This window comes from Staurois parvus, unplaced genomic scaffold (genome assembly GCF_062004578.1).
Source record: "Staurois parvus isolate SC_StPar_1 unplaced genomic scaffold, SC_StPar_1.0 ptg000168l, whole genome shotgun sequence".
Taxonomy (NCBI): domain Eukaryota; kingdom Metazoa; phylum Chordata; class Amphibia; order Anura; family Ranidae; genus Staurois; species Staurois parvus.
The window spans coordinates 1,186,352-1,201,051 of NW_028317964.1; the positions used below are offsets into that span (position 1 = coordinate 1,186,352).

At 43.8% G+C, this 14,700-nt stretch overlaps 1 protein-coding gene across 5 annotated transcripts in view; it reads left to right on the forward strand.

Moving 5' to 3' along the window:
• Positions 1–234: 234 nt before the first annotated feature.
• Positions 235–14,700, forward strand: part of TP53BP1 (tumor protein p53 binding protein 1) — a 146,692-nt gene continuing 132,226 nt past the window's right edge. For all 5 annotated transcript variants that reach the window (XM_089676392.1, XM_089676394.1, XM_089676395.1 and 2 more), the window contains exon 1: positions 235–348. The gene's annotated coding sequence lies outside the window, so the exon portion shown is untranslated. The remainder of the gene's footprint in view (positions 349–14,700) is intronic.

The following is a 14,700-nucleotide window of genomic DNA, read 5'->3' on the forward strand; positions in this document are numbered from 1 at the left end:
GACCTTGTAGTCCCATAGCAGTTGGAACCACAGGTTTCAAAATCCTGTGAGTATGAACTGGAAAACTATCTCCAGAATTGTTTTTGAGACACGGGAGTAGTATAAACTACACAAGCTACAATGTTGAAATACAAAAATGATTGAATGAGCCTTAATGTTCTATAACAATAATTGATTGTCATTTGTCATTACAAAGAACTCCACCTATTGAAGCAGCAGCTCCCCTATTGGCAGCCTCATGAACTGCAGCCCATATGAATAGCTTCTTACAGCAGCAGAAACCATTCTCTGCCTGTGTTCCTACCATCCTTGCCTGCTTTCCTTCCTACAGCTGCTGAGCCCATTGAGGTATAGTAAATCTGCCTTAACATCTAAACATTGGTTAGGATCATGCATGCCTCTGCTTTGACGATATTTGAATGCAAGGGTTAAAAAATGCTGGGGGGGGCACATTCATGGAATCTCAAGTGTACAATGGCAGGTTTGCTGCGTAATGCTTTCATTCATTCCCCCATTACAAGGGATGCTATGACGTGTATCATGTCCTCGGAGTAGCAGATGGCGTAGGCAAGGTCTGAGCACCCCAGAACTTTACATGTCTTGGGGGAAGACATCCATGAAATCTCCTTGTAGCTTGGTCCCCCTTCTGTAGAGGAGAGGTTCTTTGTTCTCTGCCTAAAGAAGAATGAACTGAGATTTCTGCAAGCATCTTTTGCCCTGCAGTCTCCTGCTGGAGGAGTACAATGTCAGTCCTGTTGTGTCTATAATGTTGGATGATGTCACTCTTGTAAAGCCGTATTGTTTATTTACACCGTTTTATTAGCAGTGCACCCCATGCACATCTGTTTACATACGTCTGTAGGTCTGATTTGGGTGACACCGAGCAGCTGGGGTGTGCGAACAAGCAACGACTGCATTCAATATAAAGAAAAATTATGTTGTTTGGCGATTGCAATATTGTTCTGTTGACCAGAAACTCTAAAATCATATACAAAATAGAAAAAATTGAAATACAATATAAATCCATTTAAATAGGGAATAGGTGGACAAGGGCTTTGTTCTCTGTAATTATTTAACAGAAATGGTGAACAGACTCTGATCACCGGGAAACATTAAAAAGCAATAAATCATATTCATGGTATGGTGTAATCACATGATGATCAGGAAAGAGGGGTATGTATGTATGATGGTTGGAGCACTGAACAAAATGAGGAATCTTTGAAATAATTTTCATATAATATGTCAGGTTGTCTGTAGGAAAGAGAGTAATGAAGTCTGGTGAAGACAATTGGACCATTCAGTCTAGCCACAAGTCATCTGGGTAGTTCTGAATACCAATGAACTACAAGATTTAGCATGCCCAGGCAGGTCCTCGAAGGGCCACAAGTTATCTAGCTATAATGTAGCCCAGTGTTTCTCTACCTTTTACCCCAGGGGAACAGGGGAATAGTTCTCAGATCTCATGGAGCCTTTATTAAAATTATTAGACCTACAGCTCCATGGTACATTGGCAAGACCAGTAAGATGTAGAGACTTCTAAATAAAATAAGAAAGAATTGGATTAAATAATAGTCATAAAGTGAAACAAGTAATAATTAATTGTCAGAAAAGAAACACAGACAGTGAAAATTGTAATGACCCATTATATTGGTGGTCATTGTGGTAATGACCCTTTACAATGGTGGTCAATGTAGAAGTAATAGTCAGTACAAAATGAACCCATTACATTGGAGGTCTGTTTAAAAGTGATTCCTGACATTGGTGATTTGTGTAGTATTGACTCCTTACATTGGTGGTCAGTTTAGAAGTGACCTCCTACATTCATTGTTCATGTAGGAGTGATCCCTTATATTGATGGTCAGTACAGAATTAACCCATTACATTGGTTTTCAGTGAAATAGTGACCCCTAACATTGTTGATCAGTTTATAAGTGGACACCCTTACTTTGGTGGTCAATGTAGAATTGATCTTTTACATTGATAATCAGTGCAGTAGTGGACACCGTTACAATAGTGGTCAATGTAGAGGTGACCTTTCATGGGTGGTAAGTATAGAAGTGACCCCTTACAGTGGTGGTTAGTATAAAAGTGACCCCTTACATTGGTGATCAGTGTAGAAGTGACCCCTTACATTGGTGGTCAGTACAGAATGAACCCCTTATATTAGCAGTCAATGTCGAAGTGACTCTTACATTGGCAGTCAGTGTAGAAGTGACCCCTTACATTGGAGGTCAGTGTAGAAGTGACCCCTTTTATTGGTGGTCAGTGTAGAAGTGACCCCATACATTGGAGGTCAGTGTAGAAGTGACCTCTTACATTGGAGGTCAGTGTAGAAGTGACCCCTTATATTGGCAGTTAGTGTAGAAGTGACCCCTTACATTGGAGGTCAGTGTAGAAGTGACCCCTTACATTGGCAGTCAATGTAGAAGTGACCTCTTACATTGGCAGTCAGTGTAGAAGTGACCCCTTACATTGGAGGTCAGTGTAGAAGTGAACCCTTATAAATTGGAGATCAGTATAGAAGTGACCCCTTACATTGGAGGTCAGTGAAGAAGTGACCCCTTATGAATTGGAGGTCACTGTAGAAGTGACCCCTTACACTGGCGGTCAGTGTAGAAGTGACCCCTTACACTGGCGGTCAGTGTAGAAGTGACCCCTTACACTGGCGGTCAGTGTAGAAGTGTCCCCTTACACTGGTGGTCAGTGTAAAAGTCAGGGGCGCACTGACCATTTGGAAACTCGGGCACTGCCCGAGGGCCCGGGGTCAGTATGGGGCTCCATGAGATGCCCCTGGTACCTTTTTCATAGGCTTTTTTGAGTTTGGGCAAGGACACAGGGGCCCCATGATCCCCTATTGCCCGGGAGCCCCATGAGTTGGCAGTCCGCCCCTAGTAGAAGTGACCCCTTACACTGGCAGTCAGTGTAGAAGTGACCCCTTACACTGGCGGTCAGTTTAGAAGTGACCCCTTACACTGTCAGTCAGTGTAGAAGTGACCCCTTACACTGGCGGTCAGTGTAGAAGTGACCCCTTACACTGGCGGTCAGTGTAGAAGTGACCCCTTACACTGGCGGTCAGTGTAGAAGTGACCCCTTTTAAATTGGAGGTCAGTATAGAAATGACCCCTTACACTGGTGGTCAGTGTAAAAGTGACCCCTTACACTGGCAGTCAGTGTAGAAGTGACCCCTTACACTGGCAGTCATTGTAGAAGTGACCCCTTACACTGGCAGTCAGTGTACAAGTGACCCCTTAGACTGGTGGTCAGTGCAGAAGTGACCCCTTAGACTGGCGGTCAGTGTAGAAGTGACCCCTTAGACTGGCGGTCAGTGCAGAAGTGACCCCTTAGACTGGCGGTCAGTGCAGAAGTGACCCCTTACACTGGCGGTCAGTGTAGAAGTGACCCATTACATTGGAGGTCAGTGTAGAAGTGACCTCTTACATTGGAGATCAGTGTAGAAGTGACCCCTTACATTGGAGGTCAGTGTAGAAGTGTCCCCTTACATTGGAGGTCAGTGTAGAAGTGACACCTTACATTGGAGGTCAGTGTAGAAGTGACCCCTTACATTGAAGGTCAGTGTAGAAGTGACCCCTCACATTGGAGGTCAGTGTAGAAGTGACCCCTTACATTGGAGGTCAGTGTAGAAGTGACCCTTTATATTGGAGGTCAGTGTAGAAGTGTACCCTTACATTGGAGGCCAGTGTAGAAGTGACCCCTTACATTGGAGGTCAGTGTAGAAGTGACCCCTTACATTGGAGGTCAGTGTAGAAGTGACCCCTTACATTGGAGGTCAGTGTAGAAGTGACCCCTTACATTGGAGGTCAGTGTAGAAGTGACCCCTTACATTGGAGGTCAGTGTAGAAGTGACCCCTTACATTGGAGGTCAGTGTAGAAGTGACCCCTTACATTGGAGGTCAGTGTAGAAGTGACCCCTTACATTGGAGGTCAGTGTAGAAGTGTACCCTTACATTGGAGGTCAGTGTAGAAGTGACCCCTTACATTGGAGGTCAGTGTAGAAGTGACCCCTTACATTGGAGGTCAGTGTAGAAGTGACCCCTTACATTGGAGGTCAGTGTAGAAGTGTTCCCTTACATTGGAGGTCAGTGTAGAAGTGACCCTTTACATTGGAGGTCAGTGTAGAAGTGACCCCTTACATTGGAGGTCAGTGTAGAAGTGACCCCTTACATTGGAGGTCAGTGTAGAAGTGTTCCCTTACATTGGAGGTCAGTGTAGAAGTGACCCTTTACATTGGAGGTCAGTGTAGAAGTGACCCTTTACATTGGAGGTCAGTGTAGAAGTGTTCCCTTACATTGGAGGTCAGTGTAGAAGTGACCCCTTACATTGGAGGTCAGTGTAGAAGTGACCCTTTACATTGGAGGTCAGTGTAGAAGTGTTCCCTTACATTGGAGGTCAGTGTAGAAGTGACCCCTTACATTGGAGGTCAGTGTAGAAGTGTTCCCTTACATTGGAGGTCAGTGTAGAAGTGACCCTTTACATTGGAGGTCAGTGTAGAAGTGACCCCTTACATTGGAGGTCAGTGTAGAAGTGACCCCTTACATTGGAGGTCAGTGTAGAAGTGACCCCTTACATTGGAGGTCAGTGTAGAAGTGACCCTTTACATTGGAGGTCAGTGTAGAAGTGACCCCTTACATTGGAGGTCAGTGTAGAAGTGTTCCCTTACATTGGAGGTCAGTGTAGAAGTGTTCCCTTACATTGGAGGTCAGTGTAGAAGTGACCCTTTACATTGGAGGTCAGTGTAGAAGTGACCGCTTACATTGGAGGTCAGTGTAGAAGTGACCCCTTACATTGGAGGTCAGTGTAGAAGTGTTCCCTTACATTGGAGGTCAGTGTAGAAGTGACCCTTTACATTGGAGGTCAGTGTAGAAGTGTTCCCTTACATTGGAGGTCAGTGTAGAAGTGACCCCTTACATTGGAGGTCAGTGTAGAAGTGACCCCTTACATTGGAGGTCAGTGTAGAAGTGTCCCTTTACATTGGAGGTCAGTGTAGAAGTGACCCCTTATATTGGAGGTCAGTGTAGAAGTGACCCCTTACATTGGAGGTCAGTGTAGAAGTGACCCCTTACATAGGAGGTCAGTGTAGAAGTGACCCTTTATATTGGAGGTCAGTGTAGAAGTGTTCCCTTACATTGGAGGTCAGTGTAGAAGTGACCCTTTACATTGGAGGTCAGTGTAGAAGTGACCCTTTACATTGGAGGTCAGTGTAGAAGTGTTCCCTTACATTGGAGGTCAGTGTAGAAGTGACCCCTTACATTGGAGGTCAGTGTAGAAGTGACCCCATACATTGGAGGTCAGTGTAGAAGTGACCCCTTACATTGGAGGTCAGTGTAGAAGTGACCCCTTACATTGGAGGTCAGTGTAGAAGTGACCCCTTACATTGGAGGTCAGTGTAGAAGTGTACCCTTACATTGGAGGTCAGTGTAGAAGTGACCCCTTACATTGGAGGTCAGTGTAGAAGTGACCCCTTACATTGGAGGTCAGTGTAGAAGTGACCCCTTACATTGGAGGTCAGTGTAGAAGTGTTCCCTTACATTGGAGGTCAGTGTAGAAGTGACCCTTTACATTGGAGGTCAGTGTAGAAGTGACCCCTTACATTGGAGGTCAGTGTAGAAGTGACCCCTTACATTGGAGGTCAGTGTAGAAGTGTTCCCTTACATTGGAGGTCAGTGTAGAAGTGACCCTTTACATTGGAGGTCAGTGTAGAAGTGACCCCTTACATTGGAGGTCAGTGTAGAAGTGACCCCTTACATTGGAGGTCAGTGTAGAAGTGTTCCCTTACATTGGAGGTCAGTGTAGAAGTGTTCCCTTACATTGGAGGTCAGTGTAGAAGTGACCCTTTACATTGGAGGTCAGTGTAGAAGTGTTCCCTTACATTGGAGGTCAGTGTAGAAGTGACCCCTTACATTGGAGGTCAGTGTAGAAGTGACCCCTTACATTGGAGGTCAGTGTAGAAGTGACCCCTTACATAGGAGGTCAGTGTAGAAGTGACCCTTTATATTGGAGGTCAGTGTAGAAGTGACCCCTTACATTGGAGGTCAGTGTAGAAGTGTCCCCTTACATTGGAGGTCAGTGTAGAAGTGACCCCTTACATTGGAGGTCAGTGTAGAAGTGACCCCTTACATTGGCAGTCAGTGTAGAAGTGACCCCTTACATTGGAGGTCAGTGTAGAAGTGACCCCTTACATTGGAGGTCAGTGTAGAAGTGACCCCTTACATTGGAGGTCAGTGTAGAAGTGTCCCCTTACATTGGAGGTCAGTGTAGAAGTGACCCCTTACATTGGAGGTCAGTGTAGAAGTGTCCCCTTACATTGGAGGTCAGTGTAGAAGTGACCCCTTACATTGGAGGTCAGTGTAGAAGTGTCCCCTTACATTGGAGGTCAGTGTAGAAGTGACCCCTTACATTGGAGGTCAGTGTAGAAGTGACCCCTTACATTGGAGGTCAGTGTAGAAGTGACCCCTTACATTGGAGGTCAGTGTAGAAGTGTCCCCTTACATTGGAGGTCAGTGTAGAAGTGACCCCTTACATTGGAGGTCAGTGTAGAAGTGACCCCTTACATTGGAGGTCAGTGTAGAAGTGTCCCCTTACATTGGAGGTCAGTGTAGAAGTGACCCCTTACATTGGAGGTCAGTGTAGAAGTTACCCTTTATATTGGAGGTCAGTGTAGAAGTGACCCTTTATATTGGAGGTCAGTGTAGAAGTGACCCCTTACATTGGAGGTCAGTGTAGAAGTGACCCCTTACATTGGAGGTCAGTGTAGAAGTGACCCCTTACATTGGTGGCCAGTGTATGCAGGGGATCAATCTTCCACTGCTCCCTTTTCAAGGAACCTCTAGCAACCTCTCAGGGAACCTCGGGGATTCCTGGAACCCTGTTTGGGAAAGGCTGATATAATAAGATCCTGTATATCAATTATAATACAATGCTATAGAGCTTTGTGAGGTTTGTCAGTTCCATTCCTTTATTCCCAACTGGTAATACTTTCTAGGTTTGCTTTATCTTGCTTAAGGACTGTAAATGAAGCCTACATTAGTAAGGGCCGGTCCACACTATGCAAATGCAGTCCAGATGTGTTCTGGATGCGTTTCCGCATGCACGTTTTTGACACGTTCCAGTGCATTTTGATGCGTTTTGGACATGTTCCAGTGCGTTTTTTATGCATTCTAGTTCATTTTTTTCTCCTCATTTTCTTCAATTTAAATGGGGACATGTGTATTCCAGTGTGTTTTAATGCATTTTGATGCAGCCTGTTCCACTTTTTTTTCTGCAACCGAAACGCACCGGAACTGCAAACACTAATGTGAACTATGACATTGACAACCATATAACCTACTTTTTGTGCATTTTGGATGCAGAAAAAAGCAACTGAAACGCATGTCGTGTGAACTGTCCCTAATCAGGTCTAGGTTACACCGGCAGGCATTAGAAAGTTAGATGAGACCAATAAAATTGGAATAGAAATAAAAGAGCAGATTCCAAGCCAAGTCATGTGACCTGAAGTTATGGTGCCCTTGTGCTGGAGAACCAACGTTAACAGGGTCTTTAAGGAATATGAATAAAGACGTTTCTGCAGCCAGCACACTCTTTTGCTGCTGGTTATGTATGCAATGGGGGAGATTTACTAAAACTGGCACTCTGAGAATTTGGTGCAGTTGTGCATGGTAGCCAATCAGCTTCTGACTTCAGCTTGTTCAATTAAGCTTTGACAATAAAACCTGGAAGATGATTGGTTTTGTTGCAGAACTGCACCAGTTTTTGAACCATGCAGTTTTAGTAAATAACCCCCAATATGTCTTCAAATCACATGCGCCAGAACCAAAACGTAATGGGGTGATTTACTAAAGGCAAATCGACTGTGCACTTTGCAAGTACAGTTGCACTCATTTTCCTTTGTAAATGCAATGTGGTAAAGCTTCACCTTGTAAAGAATACCCAGTCAGTTGAAAGTTACATTTAACCACTTCCAGTCCGGACACTTTTACCCCCTTCCTGTCCAGGCCAATTTTCAGCTTTCAGCGCTATCACACTTTGAATGACAATTGCGCGGTCATGTAACACTGTACCCATATTAATTTTTTACCATTTTTTTGACACAGATAAAGCTTTATTTTGGTGGTATTTATTCACCGCTGGGATTTTTATTTTTTTTGCTATGTAAATGAAAAAGTCCCAACATTTTGAAAAAAAGTGTTTTTTTTATAACATTTTGCAAATAAATAATATTTCATCATAAATCTTTGCCAAAATTTATTCCGTTATCTGTTTAGTTAAAAAAAAATCAAAATTAGTTTATAACCAAAAATTATAATTTTTAAACATTTTTTTTTTACATTTATATTTTAATTTTTTATATATATATATTTTTTTTTACATACTGTCACCCTAGCAGTACAGTGTCACCATGGTGACACTGTACTACTTGTGGGGGGTGATGAAGATTTTTTTTTTTTTTTTTTACACTGATTGCTTTTACATCCATATAGGATGTAAAAGCAATAATTTCTCTTTCTCTCTGTCTGCATTCTTGCACTCACTACTGAGTGAGCTGTGATTGGTCACAGCTTTTCACATGATACAAGGCTGTTGTGAATAGCCTTGTACCATGTGACCTCTGTGATCATTCACAGATTTCACACGTAGTAAGCAATGATGTCACAAGTGACATCTTGCTTACTACTTTGCATGTGATCACTGATTGGCCAATCAGTGATCACATGATCGGGACCTCGTACAGAGGTCCCATCCGACGATCGGTGTTTCACTGTGTCCGGAGGACACAGCGGGCACTGGATCGCGGTGCTGCATGCTCCCAGGGAGCGCGCCCAAGCAGGGTGCGGGGAGGCTGTTTATAAACAGCCACCTGACCCTGCACTGCCACCGACCGGCTGTTTATATGCAACGGCCGGTCGGGAAGTGGTTAAAAAAACAAGCATTTTTTGTTGCACTGGAGACAATTAGTGCAACAGCACTTGCAAAGTACACAGTTTATTTGCCCTTAGTAAATCCACCACAAAGTGATATGCTTTTTACCAAGTAGATTAGTACAAGGACAGACATTTTTATTAACAGCTTCCCCTCTGCCCTATAGCAGATATACTGCTACAGGGCTTCGCAAAATCACATATACTGTATATACGTGATTTGCATTTATCGGCCGCCCTACCCACACCGACATTGGCGGCTACAGATGTCAATCACTGGGTCCCGGCTGGAGATTCCCCCCGGCACCTGGCGATCGCCGAGTAACACTGACAGGGGAGAGACCTGTGTGTAACGCAAAAAATGGCCTGGTCAGGAAGGGGGGCAAATCCTCTGGAGCAGGGCCGGACTGACAACTCATGGGGCCCCTGTGTCCTTGCCCACACTCAAAAAAAGCCTATAAAAAAGGTACCAGGGGCATTTCATGGGGCCCCCCTACTGATCCTGGGCCCTCGGGCAGTGCCTGAGTGTTCGAATGGTCAGTCCGCCCCTGCTCTGGAGGCCAAGTGGTTGAAGGAAATCTTTTAAATCTGGTTTGCTGATCGCTGGATTGGAAGGCCATAGATCTAATGCGATCATTGTTTTCTAAAACCATAAAACAAATATATCTAAATAAAAGTTACAGCGGAACTTCACTTTCTCAATCAACATGGACTATTTTTATTCCTTATGCTGCTAGCATTGGTAAATAAATAGGAAATATATCACACTTAATTGCTTTAAACTTTTTTTTTTTTACATTTCTTCAGTTACTTCTTAGTTTCCAAGCTTTGGAAAATGATGTCATACTTCCCAGGAGTCTTCAGGAGGGGAGGAGGGATTTTTGTAGCTAAGCACACCCTCCTGCCTACATGCATGAGCTAAGGGCAGATGGATTCCAGGAATGCAACATAATTCATCTGCCCTTACTCAACATGACCACAGCAGAAATGCTAGGGGATGATTTTCAAAATGATTTTTCAGTAAAATAAAGCATGGAGACATGGTTGTTTGCTTTGCATATTAAAATAGAATTAAATAGCAATTTTGGGTTTGTGGTGCTCAGAGGCACTCTAGTACCCCTTATTGTCTGATAATAATCATCCTTATCATAATTATCTGTGTTTTACCAGATTTAGTTTACAGCTGTGATGCAAGCAAATACTGTAGACTAGTGGCTAAGAAACAATCAAAGTATGTTATTTTATGTTTTAGGCACATTCATGAAAACTAGGAGAAAAAAAAATACAGTGCCTTGAAAAAGTATTCATACCCTTTGAAAATTTCCACATTTTGTCATGTTGCAACCAAAAACGTAAATGTATTTTAATGGGATTTTATGTGATAGTGGAAGGAAAATGAGAAATGTTTTTTTAAACTTTTTACAAATAAATATGTGAAAAGTGTGGCGTGCATTTGTATTCTGCCCCCCGGAGTCCACACTTTGTAGAACCACCTTTCACTGCAATTACAGCTGCAAGTCTTTTTGGGGATGTCTCTACCAGGTTTGCATATCTAGAGAGTGAAATTTTTGCCCATTCTTCTGTGCAAAATAGCTCAAGTTCTGTCAGATTGGATAGAGAGTGTCAGTGAACAGCAATTTTCAAGTCTTGCCACAGATTCTCAATTGGATTTAGGTCTGGACTGTGACTGGGCCATTCTAACACATGAATATGCTTTGATCTAACCATTCCTTTGTATACATAGGCTGTATGTTTAGGGTCGCTGTCCTGCTGGAAGGTAAACCTCGGCCCCAGTCTCAAATCTGTTGCAGACTCTGACAGGTTTTCTTCTAAGATTGCCCTGTATTTGGTTCCATCCATCTTCCCATCAACTCTGACCAGCTTCCCTATCCCTGCTGAAGAAAAGCATCAACACAACATGATGCTGCCACCACCATGTTTCACGGTGGGGATGGTGTGTTCAGGGTGATGTGATGTGCAATGTTAGTTTTCCGCCACACATAGCGTTTGGCTTTTAGGTAAAAAAATTAAATTTTGGTCTCATCTGACCAGAGCACCTTCTTCCACTTATTTGCAGTGTTCCCCACATGGCTTCTCACAAACTGCAAACGGGACTTCTTATGGCTTTTTTTCAACAATGGCTTTCTTCTTGCCACTCTTCCATAAAGACCAGATTTGTGGAGTGCATGACTAATAGTTGTCCTGTGCATAGATTCTCCCACCTGAGTTGTGAATCTCTGCAGCTCCTCCAGAGTTACCATGGGCCCCTTGGCTGCTTCACTGATTAATGCTCTCCTTGCCCGGCCTGTCAGTTTAGCTGGACAGCCATGTCTTGGTAGGTTTGCAGTTGTGCCATACTCTTTCCTTTTTTGGACGATGGATTGAACAGTGCTTTGTGAGATGTTCAAAGCTTGGGATATTTTTTTATTACCTAACCCCTCATTAAACTCCACAATTTTATCCCTGACCTGTCTGGTGTGTTCCTTGGCCTTCAAGATGCTGTTTATTCACTAATATTCTCTAACAAACCTCTGAGGGTTTCACAGAACAGCTGTATTTACTGTATACTGAAATTAAATTACACACAGGTGGACTCTATTTACTAATTAAGTGACTTCTGAAGGCAATTGGTTCCACTAGAGTGTAGTTAGGGGTATGAGAGTAAAGGGGGCTGATAACAAATGCACACCACACTTTTTTTTTTATTTGTAAAAAATTTTGAAAATCATTCATCACTTTCCTTCCACTTCACAATTCTGTGCCACTTTGTGTTGGTCTATCACATCAAATCCCAATAAAATACAGTTACGTTTTTGGTTGTAACATGACAAAATGTGAAAAAGTTCAAGGGGTATGAATTCTTTTGTGTTCCAGACTGCGTTCCAGACTTCAGGCTGTAATTGACTGCAAAGGATTTGCAACCAAGTATTAAAAAGTGAAAGTTTGATTTATGATTATTATTCTGTCCCATTACTTTTGGCCCCTTAACAAGTGGGAGGCACATATGCAAACTGTTGTAATTCCTACACCGTTCACCTGATTTGGATGTAAATACCCTCAAATTAAAGCTGACAGTCTGCAGTTAAAGCACATCTTGTTCGTTTTATTTCAAATCCATTGTGGTGGTGTATAGAGCCAAAAATGTTAGAATTGTGTTGATGTCCCAATATTTATGGACCTGACTGTACCTGCTCCCACTTCCACTGTGATCGCTTAGGAATACATTTCCTTGTGCTGGTGGTCAGTGGAACTTTGCCCCCTTGTGCTGGTGGTCAGTGGAATTTTGCCCCCTTGTGCTGGTGGTCAGTGGAACTTTGCCGCCTTGTACTGGTGGTCAGTGGAACTTTGCCCCCTTGTGCTGGTTTTCAGTGGAACTTTGCCCCCTTGTGCTGGTGGTCAGTGGAACATTGCCCCTTTCTGCTGGTGGTCAGTGGAACTTTGCCTCCTTGTGCTGGTGGTCAGAGGAACTTTGCCCGATTTTGCTGGTGGTCAGTGGAACTTTGCCCCTTTGTGCTGGTGGTCAGTGGAACTTTGTCCCTTTGTGCTGGTGGTCAGTGGAACTTTGCTCCTTCGTGCTGGTGGTCAGTGGAACATTTCCCCCTTGTGCTGGTGGTCAGTGGAACATTTCCCCCTTGTGCTGGTGGTCAGTGAAAATTTGCCCCTTTGTGCTGGTGGTCAGTGGAACTTTGCCCCTTTGAGCAGGTGGTCAGTGGAAGCTCTGTTATTGTGTTTTTCTTTTAAGACAAAATATGTAAATGTATGGGTTGTTTTTTCTAACTAAAACCTCAGTATTCAGGTTTAATTGCAGTGTTGGCACTTTGAGATAAATAAGTGGGTTTTGTGTTGCAGTTTGGGTACTCGGTCTCTAAAAGGTTCGCCATCACTGACTTAGGCAATAGTGATTTAAAAAGAAGTTGTATTGTATCCGTTGCACTCAGGGGCAGACTGACAACTCATGGGGCCCCCGGGCAATAGGGGATCATGGGGTCCCTGTGTCCTTGCCCAAACTCAAAAAAGCCTATGAAAAAGGTACCAGGGGCATCTCATGGGGCCCCCTACTGACCCCAGGCCCTCAGGCGGGGCCCGAGTTTCCAAATGGTCAGTCCACCCCTGGTTGCACTGCTTACTGGCTCGCCAACAGTTCTTGTAGGCTAATATAGTGAATTGGTGGATGACTCTGCTATACAATCATTGTATAATAGGGATCCTTACCAGAACACCTTGGTAGAGGGATCATCTTGTCATTTAATCTATGACACCTGTGATGCCTGTTACTTTATATGAGTAAGGGACAAGATTATGACGATACTAAGGTGTTCTGGTGAAGATCCCTATTTTGCAATCTTAGGTGAGGATGATGTCACACTCCTTCCAGCTAGATCCGGGGCAATACAGAGCTGAAATACTGCCAGAAGACACTTTTGCAATGGACTGTCTTCTCAGGAGTTTTCACCTGCTCTGCATTGCCCAGAAATCTTCCCGGAAGGACGGTGACATCACACATATTCAAATGTTTTTCTTAATTCTTTATTTATTAAAGTAACATATTCATATATTGGCAGCTATGCAGTAATTAACCTAATGATTAGATGACATGCAAAGATGCAAATATGGGAACATTTTGTAAAAACTGCTGGATCTGGGGCTGTCCCTGACAGGTAACAAGAAAGCAGCTAGTGAAGTCTGAACTCCGGCTCCACATGCTTGTTGACTTACTGGGTAGTTGACTACACATGCTCTACATAGGTCCACATGCTTGTTGACTTGCTGAGTAGTGATGCCAGAGCAGGGGCAGACTGACAACTCATGGGGCCCCTGGGCAATAGGGGATCATTGGGCCCATGTGTCCTTGCCCAAACTCAAAAAAGCCTATGAAAAAGGTACTAGGGGCATCTCATGGGGCCCCCTACTGACCCCGGGCCCTCGGGCAGTGCCCGAGTTTCCAAATGTTCAGTCCGCCCCTGTGCCAGAGTCAAAGTGAAACATGCATCTGTTAAATACAAGTCAGCAATGTCCAATTTTTTGTCTTTAGTGAATCGCTTTAAAGACAAGTAAAGGATAGGGATATTTTTATGTCTCTCCACTGCTTTGTCTGAACAGTGAGCCATGCTACAGATGAAATTTGGTGCAGGTGCCATCAATGGTGGTATGGTGGCACTTGCTCCTTTTCATCAGTCCATGCTCTGTCTACTGCTTAGGAGTGAAGTACAGGAATGCTGAAATTTTCCATTATTTAGTGAAACCTGTTTAACAATGGATACAGACATTATTCAGTCTAGACTGAGAGAGTAGCAACGGGTGCTTGTATCATAGAAGAAGACAACCCACAGATCACAGCAGCAAAGGCAGGATCATGGCGGAACAATACAGATGATGCTGAGAAGATTGATAGTGTAAAAAGCAGGGCAGTGAAATAATAAACTCAGTAAACCGTATTCATTACCCACCTTCCTCCACTGAAACAAACTGGCTTGTCATGTCAAAAAAAAAGTTCTGCCTAGAAGCAAATACCACAAGGTACGCACTATGGGCTTTGTTAAACAGTTAAACAGAAAAAACTTCTCTGTGTGTCCCTCTGGCCCTCTGGTTCTGGTCAGGGAAGTCCAGAACCCCAGGACCCAGCTTCTGAAAGTAGCCCAAGCCACTGCTGCTGCAAAATGCTGTCTGCTTGGGGCTCCAACAATGCACAGGACTGGGACCTAGGCCATCACTCAAACTGATCTTTAGCACCAGTGCATGAGGCCATGACATTTGGATGCAGGTGGAG